Below are 16,482 nucleotides of genomic sequence, written 5' to 3'. Positions count from 1 at the left end.
TGTCAAAAAAGAATCATTTCAGGGGCTGGCCTGGTGGCTCAGTGGTTAACTTCATACGTTCCGCTTTGGCAGCCAGGGGTTAGCCGGTTCGTATCCTGGGTACGAACATGGCACTGCTTGGCAAGCCATGCTGTGGCAGGCATCCCACATATAAAGTGGAGGAAGATGGCCATGGATGTTAGCTCAGGGCCAGTCTTCCTCAGCAAAAAGAAGAGGATTGGCAGCAGATGTTAGCTCAGGGCTAATCTTCTTGTTCTTCTTCAAAAAAGAATAATTTCAATATTTCAATGGAAAAAAAATCAGTCTGCAATGCTAATAACTTGCTTGGTGCAGATATGATCTGAGATGCTTTTTCTAATATCTTCTCTTCATATTATTGGCTGTTACATTAAAGTGCAGATAGCGCCGAAAATTCTGGAATGCGTGCACAACGAGAAATGCATTTGGAATACCTAAGACTTGGCCCCTTATCTGAGATTCATTTCTTCCTCTCTAGTTAGAAAGGACTGATTACTGAGCTGCTGAAATCATGAGCAATGTTGTTTTTTTAATACAAACTTTGTAAGTTGATTCAGTAAAGTGATACTAGGACAATATAAAATAAAAGTTGATCAAAATGAAGTGTGGGCAATTTGAAAACACTAGTAGAATGTGGGTAGTGGCTTTTCTTATTTCAATTTTTAGTTCTAACTGCCCAAAATATCTACCAAAATTAGTGTATCAGAAATAAGACCACATGCTAAAATAACATCACTTTAGACCTCACTGCTTTATACGTAAATGTGAGGACTTTTTTAGCTGGAATGCTTAATAGAAGAAAAGAATGGTCTGTTAAATTTCCGGCAGTGATCCGTCTGACTATTACAAGACTATAGAAAAAGTCTGCCTAAATCCAGCGATCTTTCCTAGTCTGTTGCTCATAAAGCTGTGCATTCTCCAGTTCAATTGAATTCAGTTCAATTCATTCGGTTCCTGTCACACTTTAAAAACTTTTTAATGAGAAGATAACAATTAGCTTTGATTCCTGCCCCACTTCCGCACAATCTTTTTGGTTTTGTGGTTTTGTTTTATTTCTGAAATATTAAAAAAAAAACAAGTCCGAAATGCATCTGATTCTCTATTTTAGAAAGAATTAGGTTTCTAGAGATATTTCATAGTCATATCTTTTACTAGAATTTGTCTTTTTGCCAGTTTTCTCGTTTATATTATGAAAATATTACCCTTATCTATTTCTGGTTTGATGGTCTGTAGCATATGCTGCAGAAACAGCATATGTCTTTCTCTTTTCTTTTATCCTAAACAAATGTTCCCTGCTGTGTGACTATCCACATAACCATGGATTTCCATACAACTTAAATATTTTTTAAAAATGCAGTTCTAGTAAAATTCAATAGCAAGAAACCCCAAAAAAATCCTATTAAAAAGTGCAGAGAGGGACTAGATAGACTTTTTTCCAAAGGAAACGTACAAATGACCAACAGGTACATGAAAAGGTCCTCAACATCACTAATCATCAGGGAAATGCAAATCAAAACCACAGTGAGTTATCCCCTCACACTTGTTAGAATGGCCATCATCAGGAAGACAAGAGATAACAATCCTTGGTGAGGATTCGGAGGAAAGGGAACCCTTGTGCACTGGTGGTGGGAATGTAAATTGTGCAGCCACTATGGAAAACAGCAGGGAGGTTCCTCAAAAAATTTAAAATAGACATACTATATGATCCAACAATTCTACTTCTGGGTATATATCTGAAGGAAACAAAATGACTATCTTGAAGAGATATCTGCACCCCCATGTTCATTGCAGCATTATTGACAATAGCCAAGACGTGGAAACAAGCTGTGTCCACCGATGGATGAATGGTACAAATATATACATATATACAATGGAACGTTATTCCGCCATACCAAAGAAGGTATTGTGACAACATGGATGGACCTTGAGGGCATTATGCCAAGTGAAATAAGTCAGACAGAGAAAGACAAATACTGCATGATCTTATTTATATGTGGAATCTAAAAAAACTGAACTCATAGAAACAGAGAACAGATTGGTGGTTGCCAGAGGCAGGGGGTAGGGGATGGGGGAAATGGGTAAAGGTGGTCAAAAGCACAAACTTCCAGCTATACAATAAATAAGCTCTGTGGATGTAATGTACAGCATGTACGTTACTTTCAAATCTACAATATTTAACCATATTATTTTCTATAGTTAACAATATTGGAGATTTGAAAGTTGCAAGAGAGTAGACCTCAAAAGTTCTCATCACAAGAAAAAAAATTTGTAACTATGTGAAGTGATGGATGTTTAAACTTATTGTGGTAATCGCTTTGCAATATATACATACATCAAATCATCATGTTGTACACCTTAAACTAATACATATTATATGTCAATTATAACTCAATAAAACTTGGAAAAATATAAAAATGCAATTCTATTCCCCTCAGATCAATTTCGACAAGTTCTAGTTATGAGTTTCATTTCACCAAGTCCACAACACCTAGGAGATAACTCCAAGATCATTGAGTTTATTGTCCACTATTGTGTGGAAATTAATGAAGACCACACAAATGAGAACAAAAGGAGGCTATATATTCAGAGCTGGCTATAGCAAGGGAATCACCCACCTTCACTGGCATTTGCCCGAGACTCAGAGGCAGGCAGGGGAAGGGAAAAGCTTTATAGTATAAGAAAAGAGATGGCTTCAGGAGTGCTCTGATTAAAGGCTGTTGGCACGGGGAAGCTGGTAGCAGGCTAACCGGAAACACGGCATCTTATGTGATCGGTTTGGGGAGCATATTTGGCTTTCTCTGGTTGGTCCTGAGTTGGAAGAAGGGGAAAAAAATAGGGAAGCTGGCAGTCATTGACCAAGTCCTGATCATTCCGGGCTGATTGCTACAGAAGTCGAGATTTGGCCTCCTGGGTTGGTTGTTGCAGACCTTGTGGGTTAGCTTCATATTGTCATATGTGGTCTTACCATTATCTGTTTGCAGGTTCAGTCTCTCAAGTGTCAGAATTTTGGCTTAATAGCAGTTTGAACCAAACTCAGGGATGGCTAGATATGGGCTGGACTTACCGGGACATGGCATAGGAATTGGGGCAGCTAACAGAGCATCCTGACGTCTGGCAGCTAAATTCTACACAGTAGACAATAGGCAAAGTAGAGTGGGTGGAGAAGTAGATGGAATGACCCCAAAGACCTCCTTCAACACTAAGAATCTCAAAATTCTGTGAGCTAGTTGTTGAGAAATGCAGTCATGTGTGCCCAGTCTTTCACCTCCTGCATCGTCACCTAAGAATGGGCCTTGGCCCTGCAAGACTTCCTTACCGAGAGACAAAGAGCCCTCACGGCCTGTGCTGGCCTGATTGCTGTGTGTGGGAATACTTTTTCCTGTTTTAGACTTAACGTGTACTCCTTTGTTCTACATAAGCCTCTGTATCATATGGCACCTGGTCATCCCCCCTACTGTATCTATTCCTGGTGGGGAGGGAACAGGGTGCTTCTTTTGCAGCACAAGAGGAATGCATGCAGACCATCGCCCTCTGAGACTGGCTGGCTGTGGGGGACCAACACCCCCTACTGAAGCTGATCTTGTTCTGTCTCTTCTCTGTGTGAGTAAAGTGTTGTTCCATCCAGTACCTGTGTGAGTAGTGTCTTTCTTGGTGACCTCAAACCATGGAGTGTGTTGACATCCCAGGACTGCTGCTCCTGGCGGAGTGAGACTCCCCCACTGGAAGTGATAAAAGGCGTCACTTGCTTGACATTTGTCATCAAGGAAATCTGGCTGTAGAAAGAGGAGATCCAGACATGAGAACAGAATTCAAGAGGAGGATTTAAACCCTAGATTCTAGAATGCTACCAGGTACATAGTATGTAGAAGAATGAATGGGAGGACTGAGACGAAAACAACCTTATCCTGCAATGTATGAGGATAAAAACCAGTTCTGTGTCTGGAGATAAGGTTACAAGGATCAAGCCAGAACCCACACACTATTAATAGAGCAATGATATGAAATCCTACTTGATGCTGAGCTACTCTAAATTCCTCATGGTTAGAAATAAAATGGCCCCCAACCACTGTATCTGAGACGAAAGCTGCCTGGCAGACAACATCCTAAGCCACAAAGTCTCCTTTACGCCTAGTGCCCACCTGCCTGCAGGAGACCATGGGGATTGGATTTTTCATGCTGTTTTTCTTCCAATCGCTCCCCCCTCTCTCTCCTATATACACACCTTTGCCTCCTCTTCAGTCTTCCTGTGCCTCCAGGACAACAGCCAGTCCTCCAGTCCCCTCAAACCTCTTCTTCAAATGCCTCCTCCTTCCACCCACCTTGGTCCTTAGCTCCACCTAGTTTCTCCCTGAGGTCTTCTGCCCCCAGCTCCTCAGAGGTCATGTGCTCCTCCTCTCACACTCTCCCAGAGGCCTCTTTTTCCTCTTGTCACCATTGCTGCCCTTCCTCTTATAACAAAACTCCTCTGTTGAAGCCGTAGCATCCTGTATCCTTCCTCTAAACCTGTCATTTCACTGTTTAAACCCTTTGACATCTTCCAATTTCTCTTAAGATAAAGACCAACATCCTCAACAAGGCCATGTAAGGCCCTAAGTGAGCTGATCCTTGCCAACAGCATCAACTGGGGATAAATCAATTTCCACAATGCATATGGATTTATGTTGTAGAGAGTTTATCTTTAACCGAAATGAATATGCTTCCTACCTCCAGGTATAGAGAGCTCCACCCCAGATTCCTGGGCCATATCCTCATTCATCCAACAAGTACTTATCAAGTGTATACCTCACATGGGATGCTGAGGCAGACACTGAGGATATTACAGTAAAAAAAAGTAGGTGTAATCCTTGTCCCTTAAGGAATTCAGATTCTAGTCTAGTGACTCTCAAACTTCAGTGTGAATCAGAATCAACCTGAGGGCTGGTTAAAACCCAAAATGCTGGGCCTCACACCCAGAGTTTCTGCTCCTAGGTCTAGGGTAGGGCTGGGGAATTTGCATTCCTAACAATTTCCCAGGTGATGCTGATGCTGTCAGTCAATGGACCACACTTTGAGAACTACCTTCTACCAAGGCATACTGGTAAAACACAACTAATTGCACAATACATTATTTACTTACTGCAGATGTTGAGGAGAAGCAGAGAGCACTACAGTCTAGGTTAGCAAAGGTTTTCTTGAGAAATCCTTAAGCTCAGCCTTGGGAATGAGCTAGACTTGGATGCAGGAAAAAGGAGAGGGAGTAAGATCATTCTAGGCAGAGGCAGAGGGCCTCTGTGAAGGTTTGACACATTTGGGGGATTGAAAAGAAGGACTTGGCTGGAGCACAGAACAAGAGTGGGAGCACGCTCTCAGCTAAAGTTGGACTCTTTTATCTTCCTTTACCAATCTCCTTAACAGGCAGTGTTTACTCTTGGTCAACTAACAGAGCTTCTCCACCCAGGGTGCACATTGGGATCACCTGGGGAAGCTTATAAAAATAGTCATGTCCAGAAATTCTGATTTAATTGGTCTAGGACGGGACCTGGACTTAGGTAATTTATAAAATCTCCCCAAGTGATTCCACTTTGCAGGCAGGGTTGAGAAATCCAAGATGATTGCAAATTCCATCTTTTGTATCCCTCCTCCAAAGGACTTGTTTCTTGGGATTTTCTTCTTTTCTGGTGAGTTGACATATTCCTGCATACTAATTCCTCGCCCCTCCCCCACTTTTAAAATATACCCTCTGGGGTCCATTGTAAGATGAGAGAAAGCAAGACAAAATTCACAAGTGTTTTCTTCTTTTGAGCAGCCATCAAAGTAAAAATTGAAACAGGAGAGAAAGAGAAAGACTGATTTTAGTCAGCTGGGTAGTACTCACCCCGCAAAATCATTCTAATTTTAAGCTGGGGCCATTGACTTTTTAGGCTATAGAATTTCTACTTTAGGTTGTTTTTTTTTTTAAAGATTTTAATTTTTTTCCTTTTGCTCCCCAAAGTCCCCCGGTACATAGTTGTATATTCTTAGGTGTGGGTCCTTCTAGTTGTGGTATGTGGGACGCCGCCTCAGCATGGCTCAATGAGTGGTGCCATGTCCGTGCCCAGGATTTGAACTGACGAAACACTGGGCTGCCTACAGCAGAGCGCGTGAACTTAACCACTCTGCCAAGGGGCTGGCCCCTTTAGGTTGAATTTTTTTACAATGTAATCTTACTTAAGGTAAGTTGGGTTTTTTTGTTCATATTTGTGGAATTATAAGTATGTAGAGAGAAGGACTATGGTCTTATATAGTCGGATAGTTCCCAAAGAGCCTGGTTTTCAACGACTGAATGAGGAGCTAACGTAGAACTGGTCATTATTGTGTATTTTTATCCCCAGTTACCTGTAGGTTCATGGTCTTTTGCCATCACACTCCTTTAAGGGAGACCAACAATATTATTCATTCTCCCCTCACAGTGTCATTTGAGTCAAAGAATTCTTATTCAGGGAAAGGAGAGAAGGAAGAAAGCCTGAGAGAATGGGAGCAGCCAGAGGAGAGAAAAAGCATCAAGAGCAAGCCTGACTGCAGGAATTCTGCCTGTATGGGAAGAAAAGAGAACCAAAAGGGGGCATCTGTGGGTTGAGTATTGAGGCACTCCACGCATGCTTTTCCTTTTATCCTCACAAATATCCTGTATGACAGATACTATTATTCCTATTTCGCCCACAATGAATCAAGACTCAGAGAATTTACATGACTTTCTTAAAGTCACACATCTTCACTCCATGCTAGACACTGTGTCAAGAGCTTTCCATGAATTATTTTATCAAACCCTTACAACTGCTTGAGTTTGGCACCACTATGGCTTTTTGACAAAGAAACAGTTTTAAAGAGGCAGAATCACTTACCTGAACATACATACCTAATAAGAGGTGAAAGTGGGATTTGAGCTCAGGCAGGACCTTCTCGTCCCAAATTCTGGGTTCCCAACACTATGCCGCCCCACATGCTGAAGCTGGGATGGACTTGGTTCTATATGACTCAAAGCCCCGGCTCTTTCAGTGATACCACACTGCAGAGCAAGAGGGACACATTTGCAGAATAGCGAAAGGAGGGTCAGTCAAGGAAGGACTTAGGAACAAGGAAGATGAGACACTGGAAGACATTGGTTGACACTAATAAATGTTGTCTCCTTGAGGCAACCTATGTCATCCATGCCTGGCTTGGAGCAGAGGGAAAAAGGGAGAAAAGTCACAGCTATTGTTCTTGAAGACTCAAGAGTTGATGTAAATAGATATCACGGGCATGAGAACACAAATGGAAAAGTGACACCATATAAACAGACCCAATTAAAAATGCGCACGTGCTCAGGGCACTGCTAAAACTGGATCAGGGACCTGGAGCCAAGGAGTGTTAGCCTGGGAAGTGAGTATGAGCTGGGGATGGAGGTGGGTTGGTGTGAAAGAAGGGGTGGGCAGGAGAAATGCCTTGAAGATGACTGTGTGAGGAGCAGAGGATGTCGGCTTTGCCAGGATGGGATGCAGTCGAGAACTGAGTCAAGATATGGCAAAAGATGAAGGCAGTGGATGCACAGAGTTGAAAGGGTAGCAGGCCTTGCTGGAGCTCTCAGAACTGTTAAATGTAGATAAAAAACCCTGCATAAGAGGCAGAGGATCAACATTCTGCGAGGGATGAGCAACCACATTCTCCAACCAGAGTTGGAAATGACCTTAGCGGTCACCTAGTCTGATGCCACTCAATGTGTAGTCCTGGGAGCTTGTTAAACATGCGGACTCTCAGTGCCCTCCCACCTCTGAATTAGGATCTACATTTTAACAAGATGCTCAGGTAATTGTATAAACATTGAAGTTTATCAAACTCAGAAGGGGAGTGGGTGTGATAAGAGTTTTTGCCTCTTGTCAAGTGTGCAAAAGACCTATGCTTAGAATGCTAAGAAACTAGAATTTGTTTGAAGAGGGAAGAGGCTTTTTAATGCTTCTTGTTGTGTTTCCTTAACATTGCCAGGTCCCGCCAGAACATTGAGCTTCATGAAGATGAAAGGTGAGCCCTAACACATGGAACAGTAGAATATGTGGCTTAGCATCCTACAGGGCTGACGACAGTGATTTAAGGATACTTCAGCCAGCTGATCCTGGTGGCTGTGACATTATCAAGCAGGAAGTCCCTACACAGTCCATAGAGTAGAGGCCCATGGGAGGAGCTGTCTGAGGAATGAGAAGGGAGCATAGGCCCACGCATTTGTCCCAAGGAGCGAGACCCAACTCCCAAGCTCATGGTGGTTGGTGAATATTTCAACCTGGTGATGGCTTGAAATCAGCTGTGGTGGGAGTATTTAGACCACAGAAATCAACAAACACTGCAAATCCAGGCTTTCTATTTTTCAGAGAGCCAGTTTACCAGCACGCCACCGTGGGAGAGTAGACAGGTCAGAGGAGAGAAAGCCCTGGAATTAGTATGTTATAAAGTGCGGAAGGAGAAGTTCAGGAAAGGAAGGGACAAGTAGAGTCCTCGAAAATGATGCTACTAGAGATATCTCATTCCAAATTCCTGGTAGTGACTGGGGTTCATCCACTAGCCTCATTTCTAAAATTCCTTTTCACAAGCCTGTCTCAAGAATGGGAATTCAAGGAGAATGAAGATTCTAAGAGAACGGGAAAGGTATGAAATAATGTGGAGAATAAAATCATGAACTGACTAGAGAAACATAAAGATGACTGGGCAGGTGTTGCTCTGTGGGATAAAATGTCCCCACAAGTTTTCATCTGCTGGGGTATAAGCCTGGAGAAGGCAGATGGTGGGTTCATCTAAGGTGGGGGCTTTTGTCAATCTCACGAATATTGTGTTTATCATGTTTGCACCCAAGCCAGCCTTTTCTGGTGCCTTAGATTTACCCTTGTGCTCCTGATATTATCATTACCTCTGGTTAAAAACAAGTTCCTGATAAAGAAGTGTGTCATTGGAATGCAGCTTTCTCCCTCTCTCCTTTTTAATTAACTGTTAAATGCATTTAATAAGGTACGTCCCTGAACATCTCTGCTTCAGCCAGCCCACTTTTCTGAGTTTCTATTGAAAATATCTTGAACTTTCCCACCTCTATGGTTTTGCTTTTTCTATGCCTCTTGTTCTGGATGCCATTCTCTTTTCTGTCCTAGTAAACTCTACGCAGACCCCAAGACCAAATACCACCTCCTCCAGGAAGCCTTCACTGACCACTACAGCCGCAGTACCGCTTTCTCCATTCAACAAAGACTGTCCGGACAAAGTCCTTGGGGATTGTGTCTTATACTTTTTTCAAATGAATATTAGGGGGTGTGGTCTATCCATTACAGAGTTCCAGCTATGGAGACTTACAACAGTGAATGGTCGTCTTCAGAAGGGCACTTACTAAAAATAATACCCAATTTGCCCTTCACAAATTGTCTCTCCGCAAATGTCAAGTTCCCCATTAGTCGTCTCAGTATGCCTCCCCTGTGCCAGTTAGCATCCTGCTCTGTCTCTGTTGTTCTAAAACTAGACATTGTGACGACAGCAATGGCCCCACTGCCCCTCCTTTCATCATGATGGTCAGCTCAAGCCAGACTGACTTTGGTTCCAATCTAAATCTTTGCTTCTAGGTGATCAAATTGCGTAAAACCTAATTTAAGTAACCAAGAATAATGTGTATTTATAATACAATAGGCTTACCCTTAGTAGAGTAGAGGGGAAAAAATAAACATCTTGTTAATTCCAAATGAGTCTCTAATTAACTGAACAGAAAGGAAGGTAGTTTTGAGAATAGAGGAAAAGGGAGCAGGGCAATATTCTCCAAGACCCTTCCCGGTACTCTGGGACACCCAGGGGAGCACGGTTGGGTAGCAGGGTGACCAGATCATGTGGGCATTTTTCTTACACGTGTGGGCTTTTTTCTTGAAGAGAGGATTTTTTGCCTCCTGGTGCCTCATGAAATGCTCAGACCATATCACATTACACATGAACGTGACCAGATCTCTAGAAGAGCTTCTAATTATAAACATGGTGTTTATTTTCCTGGCCTCGTGTCATCTGATTTTCTTTTCATTTATGTGAAATAGGAGACATCAGCTTTGAAGACTCGCTGACACTTTAACGAAAATAACTTTGGTTGCGAGTTGGTCGCTTTTTATTTCTGTTTCCACGGATTCCCTAAATCAAAGATCTTAAATTCACGTTGGAGGTGAGATTCGCATCCTACTTTCGACTAGAGAAAATCCATAAATTAGCATAGGATAGAAATCTGGCCCTGACTATGAAGACAGGGGCGAGCCACAAGGCCAGCATAGGTCTCTGATACTCAAGATTTTTCCTTCCTTTGTTGGGCCAAGGTTAAATGGTTTTCCACTGTTTTGACACAGTTATATGTAAGCACCCGAAGCTATATATCCCTTCCTTTCCTTCTCCCAATTTACACATACTTTCATTTTTTTTCAGTGTAACTCAACAGAATCTGGAAATGATTTGTCACAGGATGAGAATCGTTTCTCAGAGCATTGCTCAGAAAATTTATAATCCTCTGGTTGTTTTTCAAGACTGTCAAAGAAGTAACTTGAAAATAAGCAATAACAAAGGCAACTAATTCTTAGACTTTTTTTTTTTTTTGCATCCGAACACTCTTAATAATCAAATACAGAATAAACATTCCTTTTTAAAACAGATAAAAATGAAAATTTCAAGGACTATTTCATTTTTCTTAGCTTCACTGAATCAAAATGGTAACTCATTAGTAGGCTGTGAGGGAGATACAGACACTGGCTCCTGGCCTTCGGAAGCCTAAAAGTCAAAAGGAGAAAAGCACAAAGAAGATATGAAAGACATCTGCCTGAAGCTCATGTGTTTATGACCTTCAATATACATAGAATAAGCAACCTCTATCTGCTTGGAAGATGGGAGCTGGGGAGAGCAGGGCCTGGCTGGGGGGTGAAGGCACAAGAGGGAGTTTATTTTTATGTTGGGAATCAAGTTGGCTCGGCGTTATGCTGGAAAGATTTTTTGAAAGGGAATGGCTTCAGAGATTAGAAGAAAAGGAGAGACAAGATTTGGCAGGAAAGAGTAGAGATGATAGTTTGGGCAGAGGTCTAACTGTGTGATTGGAGAGAGAGAGAACGAGAAAGGGAGCAACAGCCATAGAGATTAGACTGGTAGGATCATCTGGCTAAAGAGGAAAAAATCTTGAAGTTAAGGGATGGAGAACAGCCAGGCAAAGATTATGTTAAGAGGGTCTGTAATGGCAGCTCATTTTAATTTTAATTTGCATTTCCCTATTGCTGTAGAGATTGGGTGCCCTTTTATGTGTTTATTGACTGCTTGGCTATCGTCTTTTGTGTAGTGCCTATCTATCTTTCCCCCGTTTTCATATTGGCTTGTCTTTTTCTCACTGACTTACAAGAATTCCTTTTATAACCTGAATCTATGCCCTTTGTTGGATGTATGTACTGCAAATTTTTTCTCCCACAATGTTGCTTATCTTTTCATTCTCCTAGTAGAATCTTTGCTGCAGCAAAGTTGTTGTCCAATTTATCATTATTTTGCTTTATGGTTAGTGTTTTCTGTTTAAGAAATCTCCATTCCAAAGTAATCAATATATTACCTATTGTTGACGAAAATAATCCATAATGAATCTATAAATCAAAATTGGGGAGAGTATATTATGAGCCAGACCTGAGGACTAGCTTAACCAGGGACTCTTTCCTTCCCCAAGGAAAGAAGGACACCAAAGAAGTGGGGGTGTACAGAGTGGTTGTATGCCATCAAAGAGCATGTATCACATATGATTGAAATGTCCCTTTTACAATAGTCACGAGATTGCCCTTTCAGCATGGTGATTGATGGACACAGCAGGTAGTAGGCCTATTGTCTGGAGCTGGGTGGTCACCGAGTGGGTGCAGCAATCAATCCCTAGCCTAGAGAGAGATATTTATCCTTAAGGAAATGCCAATGTGGACAAAGTTGCATCTTTATCTTAAGGCCCTTTTTTCTTGTCTTTGGGACATAGCCAATGCTTAAAGCAAATAAATAATGCATGTTCAACAGCCACGTTAGTCCCTTTTCGAAAAACAAGGTCAGGGTGAATTAGGTTTACACCAAATGGCTTCCTCATATACTCCAATATATCCTATCACTTGCCATTTGTTTATCACTATGTTATATTTTAGGAACTTAATTTTTTGAACTTGCCCATTTAGATCTATGATTTTCTTAGCATTGATTTTTGTATATGTGTGAGATGGAGTCAAGATTCTTTTATATTTCATATGGTTATCCGGTTGATCCAGCACCATTTATTAAAAAGATCATCATGAGGCTGCCCCAATTGCATAGTGGTTAAGTTCACGGGTTCTGCTTTAGTGGCCTGGGGTTCACAGGTTTGGATCCTGGGCACAGACTTACACACTTCTCATCAAGCCATGCTTAGCGGTGTCCCACATACAAAATAGAGGAAGATTGGCACAGATGGCTCAGTGACAATCTTGCTCAAGCAAAAAGAGGAAGATTGGCAACAGACAGTAGCTCAGGGTCAAACATCCTCACCAAAAAAAAAAAAAAGATCATCACTTCCTTAATATTGTTCAAGGTGGCATTTGTCAAAATCAATTATATCCGTATGTGTGGGTCAGTTTCTGAACTCTCTATTTGTCTAAACTTGCATCAATTATTATAGCTTTGTAATAAATCTTGATATCCAGTAGGGTAAGTCTTTCAGCTTTGTTGTTCTTTAAGGTTATCTTAGCCATCCATAACCCTTTGCATTTCTACATAATTTTAGAATCAGCATTTCCACACACACATACACACTGTCAGTAATTTGATGGGATTGCATTGAATCTAAAAACCAATCTAGGTCAAACTGACAGCATTATAATGTAGAGTCTTCCAGCTCACGAACATGACATATATCTCCATCTATTTAGGTCTTCTTTAACTGAATGCACTAACGTTTTGTAGTTTTACAAGTAGAAGTCTTATACATCTTTAATTGGATTTAATCCTAAGCATTGATGTTTTTTGATGCTATCTTAAACGGTATATTTCAAATGTTATTTTTTCACTTGTTCATTGCCGGCATGTAGAGAAAGTGTTGATTTTTATATATTGTCCTTAATTTACTGACTTCGTTATATTCAATTATTAAGTTAAATAGTTCAACTATGAATCATTTTGTATTTTTTACATTCACTTTGAAGACAGCTTTGTTTCTTTCTTTCCAATTCTTAAATGTTTTATTTATATTTCTTGCCTTCCTGCATTGTTTAGGAGCACCAGTATAACGTAGAATAGAAGTGATATTAGCAGGCATCTTTGTCTCATTCATAGTCTCATGGAACAAGAGATAAAACATGATGCTTACTGTAGGTTTATTCTAACACTATTAGATTAAAAATTTTCTTTCTGGTCCTAGCTTGCTAAGAGTTTTTATTATGAATGAGTATTAACTTTTGTCATATGTGTTTTCTGCATATATTGGACAGATCATATGATTATTCTCTTGTATTCTGTTAATGTGCTGAATTACATGAACTGATTTTTAACTGTTGAACCAACCTTGCATTCTTTTGTTCTCTATGCTTTAGTCTGGAGATATTCTACTGACACACCTTAAAGCTCACTAATCCCTCTTCAGTTGTGTCAATCTGCTTTTAAATTCAACTATCGAGTTATTAATTTGTTATTACATTTTTAGTTTTAGAATTTCATGTGATTCTTTTTAATGGACTCTAATTCTTTGATGAAATTATTTTGCCATTTACTTTCTTAAGCATATTCATCAGCTTTTTAAAAACAAATCTAGCACAGATGTCAGATAACTTCGGTATCTGGATCTCCTGATGGTCTCTTTCCATTGTCAAACTTTTTCTTGTGGGTTTTCAATGATTTGGTCTTGCCAAATACTCCTTTATTATATACCAGACATTCTGTGTGAAAAACTGTAGAGATCATTTAAAGCTCTTGGGTGTTATCCTCCTCCAGAGGGTATTTACTTGTGATTTTGACAGACAGGGTAAGGCCAATCACTTTAAACTATCCTGGGACTGAGCTGGCTCAACGTCTGTTAACTCTCAGTCTGTCTGAACTTCTAAGGTGTAAACTTCTGGGTTTCGGCTGAAAGCCTGGACTGTTTATCAGGGCCACTCTTCCTTGCAGCCCCCACCCCAGCCCCATGAGATTGTTAGTCTCTGCTCAGTTTCTCAGCTTTTGGCTGCCACTTTCTTCTCAGCTTCTGGTCTAGCTGTGCCCCACCTCTACCCTTACAATGGCAAATGCCTCAAGGGGAGAAGAAGCAGCAAATATTGGGCTCAACTCTTTGTTTCCCTCCTTTCTGATATCTTGGTCCCTACTGTCCTCCCTGCCTTGACAGTTCTTCAGTGCCTTCCAAGAAATGTGTTAAAAATGCTTTTCCCAACTTTTCTAGTGATTCTGGATGGGAATATGTTAGCCCATCATAGCCAGAGTGTTTATGCCCTTCTCAGATAAGTGTTCATTGACAATACGGAATCAGAGGAATTCTTCAAGTAGAAATGGTTTTCTATGACACATCACTGTGTCAATAAATCTTAGATTAAAAAGTCTTAACTATTTAGCTGTTTAAATTGAGGAAGTACAACAGGGAGGTCAGAGATGTAGCTATACTTTAATTTTTTTTCTTTGAAATGAAATGATTTGATTACCTTATTTGGCAAGTTGGTTTCTTGAGCTACCATATATTATAATGGTTTAGGTTTTAAACCAGATACCTAATACATTATTTTATCTGTATACTTATGAAAGCTTAAATGGTAGATTTTTTTTTTCTCAAACTATAGACCATTCTACTTGAGCTTCTCCAAATAGTATATTATAAATTCATAAAAAGTAACATTAAGAGGAACACTAGACCAGTCTAAGAAATACGAGAAGAGTAATTACAAAATATGTTCAATTTATATGCATGTGACTCAGACCCCTGCCCCCAAGAGATTGTGATTCCATAGGTCTGAGGTAGAGATTTCCAGATGATTCCTTTGCAGGCAATCTGAAGACACATTTTGAGAAATACTCGTTTATAGAGTTGAAGTTAGATTTAATTCTAGCAATTCCCAATGTCTACTGTTACTCAACTATGTTATATTTCTGTTTCATGAAAACAAGAAACTGATCTGAAGTGTTTAGGATTCCATGTACATTTAATTCTTAATATGACTAGTATCCAAAATAGCTCATATTTATTGCACTAGTATAATAGTTAAATATATAGGTTTTGGAATCAGATTTCACATGTTCAAATTCTAGGCCCATCCTAACTAGCTGTGTGACTTTGGACACACAGTCCAAAGAAGTAATTTAACATCTCTGAACTCCAGCTTCGTGGGAAGAGAAATCATACTTTACAGGCTTGGCTGGGAATTAAATTGTTGTAATATAGGTAATTTGTTTATCAGTGATAAAAGCACTTTCTAAATATTAAATATTGCAACAACCATATGAGTATATGTCATAATTTTTCTTTGCTTTACTGATGGGCAAAGTTAAGTCTAGAAAGTTTGAGTAAATTATTCAAGATCATAGATTTAGTAAGTGGCAGAGGAAGCAACAAGACTCAGGTCTTTATGAACCTATTCATTGGCTCTTAGTCTAAACTCCTTCTTACTATTCAAATATCCCCAGCACCCAACCACGTGGTGGATAGAAATGTCATCTCAATAAACATTTACCTTAGGTCTGTGCCACTCAGAGTATATTGCACAGACCTTCAGCATTAGCATCATGTGGGAGCTTTTCAGAAATACAAATTCTCATGCCCCACTTCAGACTTACTAAATCAGAAACTCAAGGGGTGGGGCCCCGCAATCTGCAGTTGACCAGGCTCTGTGGGCAATTCTGATATAAGTTTAAGTTTGAGAAGCACACAATTAGATCAATGGATCTCGACTTTGGCTAAACATTAGAATTACCTGGGGAGCTTTAAAAAATTTCCCAAATCTCAGGTGCACCCAGATCAATTAAATCAGAATCTATGGAGGCAAGCCAGGTACCAGCTCCCCAGGTGATTATGTGTGGCCAAGATTGAGAATAATGGGCCTAGATTTTTTCTGCTTGATAACCCATATCTGCAAAACGGAGCATCATTGTTTCCTTCCCCATCCCTCACACACTCCTGCCTTTTTTAAGTTCCCACCTCTTCTACATTTCCAAGAGTCCCTTTGGGTATCTCACAGATGCTCAGAGTAAAGTGTAGATTGCTACTCTGGCCACTGCCATGCATTCCACTCTGGCCATCAGTTACACAGCCTTTGTCACTTGGTCCTGCTTGCCAATATCCAGGACTCACAGAGGCCTTTTCCTGGTGCTGCATCTCTGGCTAAACATCATTCGCTTGGCTACGGATCTGGACCAGAGCAGAAAGCTAACTTCCCATTTTCTAAGTCCTGCTCTTTTACTGAGTGCTCCCAGCAGAGGCCCTCAGAGAGGGGACAGCTCTCTTTGTTTTCAAAATAGGCCTTT

The 16,482-nt window shown here is 40.6% G+C and overlaps 1 long non-coding RNA gene across 1 annotated transcript in view; it reads right to left on the bottom strand.

Annotated features, from left to right (window-relative positions):
- Positions 1-2,595: 2,595 nt before the first annotated feature.
- The window catches only part of LOC124235969 (uncharacterized), a 27,100-nt gene continuing 13,213 nt past the window's right edge, over positions 2,596-16,482 (bottom strand). Inside the window, exons 2-4 of the long non-coding RNA XR_006887614.1 lie at positions 5,135-5,228; positions 3,647-3,791; positions 2,596-2,826 (exon numbers count right to left, since the gene is read on the bottom strand). This is a non-coding gene — a long non-coding RNA (uncharacterized LOC124235969). The remainder of the gene's footprint in view (positions 2,827-3,646; positions 3,792-5,134; positions 5,229-16,482) is intronic.

Source organism: Equus quagga, chromosome 2, assembly GCF_021613505.1.
Source record: "Equus quagga isolate Etosha38 chromosome 2, UCLA_HA_Equagga_1.0, whole genome shotgun sequence".
Taxonomy (NCBI): Eukaryota; Metazoa; Chordata; class Mammalia; order Perissodactyla; family Equidae; genus Equus; species Equus quagga.
This window is presented reverse-complemented; position numbering and strand designations above follow the sequence as displayed.